The sequence below is a fragment of the Ovis aries genome, chromosome 20, assembly GCF_016772045.2.
Source record: "Ovis aries strain OAR_USU_Benz2616 breed Rambouillet chromosome 20, ARS-UI_Ramb_v3.0, whole genome shotgun sequence".
In the NCBI taxonomy this organism is placed as follows: domain Eukaryota; kingdom Metazoa; phylum Chordata; class Mammalia; order Artiodactyla; family Bovidae; genus Ovis; species Ovis aries.
Window position 1 is genome coordinate 22,023,423 of NC_056073.1, and position 5,709 is coordinate 22,029,131.

At 40.8% G+C, this 5,709-nt stretch overlaps 1 pseudogene; it reads right to left on the minus strand.

Moving 5' to 3' along the window:
* Window positions 1-3,213: 3,213 nt before the first annotated feature.
* Window positions 3,214-3,307, minus strand: LOC114109747 (U6 spliceosomal RNA; annotated as a pseudogene).
* Between the last annotated feature and the right edge of the window lie 2,402 nt (window positions 3,308-5,709).

Below are 5,709 nucleotides of genomic sequence, written 5' to 3' on the forward strand. Positions count from 1 at the left end.
TAAGGGTGTATTTGTTTACCTGGAAACCTTGGGCCACCTGGACAGTCTCTGGTAATAATGTGGTTTATGATGTGTTCTTGGGCGGTGTGGTAACAGCTCAGTCTCTGGAGGGTGAAGACCACGTGGGTGGTCAGTCATGTGTATGTGACCAAGCCTGAATAAAAACTCTGGAAATCAAGGCTGGGTGATCTTGTTGCCAGTACTTCATACATGTTGCCACTAGTAAGTCCAGTTCACTTGACTGCACTGGAAACAGACAACTGGAAGACTGTCTGGAACTTTCCTAGACGTCTTATGTGCTGCTTCTTTCGCCTGATTTTAATCTGTATCCTTTTGCTGTAATAAATGAGAGCCACAGGAATAATGGTTTTTCTGAATTGTGTAACTCTTTCTAACAAATTATTGAAACTGAGTGTGGTCTTAGGGACTCCCAAACTTTTCACTTTCTAATAAATTCAAAATAGAAATTTACCATAAAAATTACTGGCCACATTAAATGTATTTATGAAACATGAATAAGTTTTGAATTGGGTGTTTTAGAAAGACTCCTTATTGACAAGTTGCTAAAACTGCATTGTTCAATTACTAAGTAAACTGGTAACACTTATTTGTTCGAATAATACGATTACAGTAATAGAACAGAGAGTTTGCTCAATTCGATCAGTTGAGTAAAATGGATGTCAGTAAATAGAACTTCTATTGTAAGTTAGTTAAGAAAATGATGGGAAGACCTCTGACCTTTTTATTTTGTTCTACAAAATAACTAGCCTGTAATTTTCCAAAGTATCAAGGCCATAAAAATCAAAGGCAGAATGATGAACTGTTAGAGATTAGAAAGTGAAGTCGCTCAGTCATGTCCAACTCTTTGTGATCCCATGGACTACCAGGCTTCTCTGTCCATGGGATTTTCCAAGCAAGAGTACTGGAGTGGGTTGCCATTTCCTTCTCCAGGGGATCTTCCTGACCCAGAGATCAAACCCAGGTCTCCTGCATTGCAGGCAGACGCTTTACCCTCTGAGCCACCAGGGAAGAGATTAGAGAGAAATGACAACTAAAGGCAAAAATGTGATTTAGAACTGGATCCTTCTGCTGTATAGGGCATCCCTGGGACATTTAGTGAAACTTGAATGGTGTTTCAGAGCTTGACAGTTTCTATAGACTGAATTGTGTTTCTCAAATTCATGAAACCCTAGCCACTCCCCCAACCCTCTTCCCAATATGACTGTATTTGGAGATAGAATTTTTAGGAGACAAGGTTAAAGTGGATCATAAGGGTGGGGTCTTTATCTGACAAGATTGGTTGTTTTATACGAAGACAAAGAGTTTTCTGTTTCTTTCTGTGTGTTCATACACTTCAAAAAAGCCATGTGAACACACGAAAGCAGGTATCTACAAGCCAGGAAGAAGGTTCTCACCGGAAACCAAATTGACCAACACCTTGATCTTGGACTTCCAGCTTCCAGAGCAGTGAGAAAATAACTTTCTGCTGTTTAAGCTTCCCAGTCTCTGGTATTTTGTCATGGCAGCCTGAACTAACAATGGTCATAATTTAACCATTTTAATTTCTAGGTTTTGATGGTTTTATTCTGGTTGAGAGATTATTTGTTAATAAGAAACACATTCTAATGTATTCATGGTTTATGCAACCTAGAAACATAAAAGCTTCAGGAAAAAAACAGCTCTTTGTACTCTACTTATAACTTTTTCTGAAAGCTTGAGGTTATTTTAAAATAAAAATTTGTGTGAAGTCTAGTTATTTCAAAAAGGTATTGAGCAAAATTGCCAAAAATTCTGAAGGAGATGGGGATACCAGACCACCTGACCTGCATCTTGAGAAGTCTGTATGCAGATCAGGAAGCAACAGTTAGAACTGGACATGGAACAACAGACTGGTTCCAAATAGGAAAAGGAGTACGTCAAGGCTGTATACTATCACCCTGCTTATTTAACTTCTATGCAGAGTACATCATGAGAAACGCTGGGCTGGAGGAAGCACAAGCTGGAACCAAGATTGCCGGGAGAAATATCAATCACCTCAGATATGCAGATGACACCACCCTTATGGCAGAAAGTGAAGAACTAAAGAGCCTCTTGATGAAAGTGAAAGAGGAGAATGAAAAAGTTGGCTTAAAGCTCAACATTCAGAAAACAAAGATCATGACATCTGGTCCCATCACTTCATGGGAAATAGATGGGGAAACAGTGGAAACAGTGGCTGACTTTATTCTTTTGGGCTCCAAAATCACTGCAGATGGTGATTGCAGCCATGAAATTAAAAGACGCTTACTCCTTGGAAGGAAAGTTATGAGCAACCTAGATAGCATATTGAAAACAGAGACATTACTTTGCTGACTAAGGTCCGTCTAGTCAAGGCTATGGTTTTTCCTGTGGTCATGTATGGATGTGAGAGTTGGACTGTGAAGAAAGCTGAGCACCGAAGAATTGATGCTTTTGCACTGTGGTGTTGGAGAAGACTCTTGAGAGTCCCTTGGACTGCAAGGAGATCCAACCAGTCCATCCTGAAAGGAGATCAGTCCTGGGTATTCACTGGAAGGACTGAAGTTGAAGCTGGAACTCCACTACTTTGGCCACCTGATGTGAAGAGCTGGCTCATTTGAAAAGACTCTGATGCTGGGAAAGATTGAGGGCAGGAGGAGAAGGGAACGACAGAGGATGAGATGGTTGGATGGCATCATCGACTCAATGGACATGGGTTTGGGTGAACTCTGGGGGTTGGTGATTGATAGGTAGGTCTGGTGTGTTGTGGTTCATGGGGTCGTGAAGAGTAGGATATGACTGAGCGACTGAACTGAACTGAACTGATTGAGCAAAATATCCATTTTCTGAAAATATTTGGCCATCCTTTAATGTTGAGCAAAATATCCATTTTCTGAAAATATTTGGCCATCCTTTAATAGATTTCATCCCAGGAGAATAACAATAAAATATACAGAAAGGTGACATTTGGATTTATGCTGATTTAAAAAACCTATAAAAACATCAAGGAACAACTTTACTGAAGTATAGCTGATGCAGAGTATTACATAAGTCTATAAGTTGATGTAGAATATTATATAATCACAATATAGTGATTCATAATTGTTAAAGGTTATATTCCACTTATAGTTATTATAAAATATTGGCCACATTCTTTGTGTTATACAATATATCCTTTTAGTTTATTTTATACAGAATCATTTGTATCTTTTTTTAAAAAATATTGACTACTTCATGAAGTACATTTCATTCTTGTGCAGGGGCCATGCTAATCTCTGTATCATTTCAATTTTACTATATGTGCTGCCACTTTATTTATTTATGGCCACACCATAGGGCATGTGAGATCTTAGTTCCCCAATCAGGGCGTGAACCCTTTCCCCTGCATTGGAAGTACAGAGTCTTAACCACTGAACTTCCAGGGAAGTCCCTCAAATAGCCACTTTTGAATAAATGTTTGCGGGTTTGTTTTTTTTTTTCTTTTTTGAAACATATTGACTTGCATATCCAAATGAACTCTCTGGAAACCCTCTGGATGTTGCCTTATGATCAGCAGGAACAAGGAGGTCTTGGGACATCCTGGTGATGAAGATGATTCTTTGTGATGATCAGCAGGAGAGGGGACAGTGGGCTTTTATAAGTAAGCACATTTCAAAAAGCCCATTTGAAAGAGAAATTGAAGTAGGTTTGAAAAAAAGTCACCTATTTGTCTATAAAATATTTTAAATACAGCTTTTCCAGAGGGATAATACATTAAATAATTCACTGTTATTGTAGCTTTTCAGTTCTGAAGTCCTATTAACTATGAAAAGGCCTCCTTGATGCTTAAGCACATCCTGGCAAGAGTTCAGGACTCCTGAAACAGAAGAAAAATCTTCAGAGTTAACAGAGAGAAAAAAATTTTCATGTTATTTCTCTAGAAATAATTTTACATGACTATGTTGGTTACCTTTACCAAACTCAGTTTTTAAAAACTTATGCTATAACATGAGACATTAACTTGATTTTTTTAAAAATAGTGACTATGTAATAAGTAAACCACAGTTGTCAAGACGGTGGAGTAGAAGAACGTGCACTCAACTTCCGCAAGAACACCAAAATCGCAACCAGCTGGTGAACAGCCATCAACAGGAGAACACTGGATCCCACCAAGAAAAGATACCCCACGTCCAAGGGCAAAGGAGAAGCCCGAACAAGACTGTAGGATGGGAGAAATTGCATTTAGAATTAAACCTCATACCTGCCAGAGATGCTGGGAGGGTGCAAACAAAGCCCTTATGTGCATCAGAATCCAGGGAAAGGAACAGTGACCTCCACAAGAGACTGAGCCAGACCTGCCTTTGAGTGTTTGAGGGTCTCCTGTGGAGGCAGGGGTCAGCAGTGGCCTGCCGCAGGGACAGGGGCTCTGGCTGCAAAAGACCTGGGAGGTGTGGCGTGCAGCATAAGTCCTCTTGGAGGAGGTCACCATTAACACCACCACAGAGCCATTGAGCAGATGACCCATAAACTGCAGAACAATTATACCAAAGAAGTTCTTGCACTGTTGCAAAAGTTGTAGGGCCTACAACAGGTTTCCCAGCCTGCGGATCCAGCAAAGGGACTGAGAACTCCCAGGGAATTTAACTTTGGAGGCCAGTGGGATTTGATTACAGAACTTACGCAGGACTGGGGAAGCAGACTCTTAGATGGCACAAACCAAACCTTTTGCACATCAGGACCCAGGAGAAACAAGCAGTGACCCCACAAAAGACTGATCCAGACTTGTCTGTGAATGTCCAAGAGTCTCTTTTGAGGCATGGGATGACAGGGGCCCTGAATACTACAGTCCTGGGACCTGCGGCATGCTGGTGAAAGTACTTTTGAAGGAGGTTGCTATTAATGCCATTACCCCTATCATAGTTTGGCCTCAGGCCAAACTACAGGCAGGTAACACAGCCCCACCCATTAGGAGAACCAGAGCAAGACCCAGTTTCCCCACAGCCAGCCCCTTCTGTCCGGAAGCTTCCAAAAGCCTTCAATCCTCATCCATCAGAGGAAGACAGAATGAAAACCACAGTCACACAAAATGAACCAAACTGATCACATGGCTCACAGCCTCATCTAATTCAAAGAAACTGTGAGCCATGCCATGTAGGGCCACCTAAGACGGATGGATCATGGTGGAGAGTTCTGACAAAATGTGGTCCACTGGAGAAGGGAATGCCAAACCACTTCAGCATTCTTGCCTTGAGAACCCCATGAACAGTATGAAAAGATAAAAAGATGTGACACCAAAAGATGAACTTCCCAGGTTAGTAGGTGTCCAAAATCCTACTGGAGAAGAGTGGAGAAATAGCTTCAGAAGGAATGAAGAAGCTAGGCCAAACTGGAAACAACGCCCAGATGCAGATGTGTCTAGTGGTGAAAATAAAGTCCAATGCTGTAAAGAACAGTACTGCTTAGGAACCTGGAATGTTAGGTCCATGAATCAAGGTAAATTGGAAGTGGTCAAACAGGAGATGGCAAGACTGAACATCAACATTTTAGGAATCAGTGAAATAAAATGGACTGGAATGGGCAAATTTCATTAAGTTGTTACATAGTAACAATTTCTCTGAATTGAGTATGGACTAAATATGAAGAATGTGGGGTGTGTGTGTGTGTGTGTGTGGGCAGGTGCTTGTTACTAAAGTGAATTCTAACCACAGAAGAAAAAAGAGCCAAAAACAAACA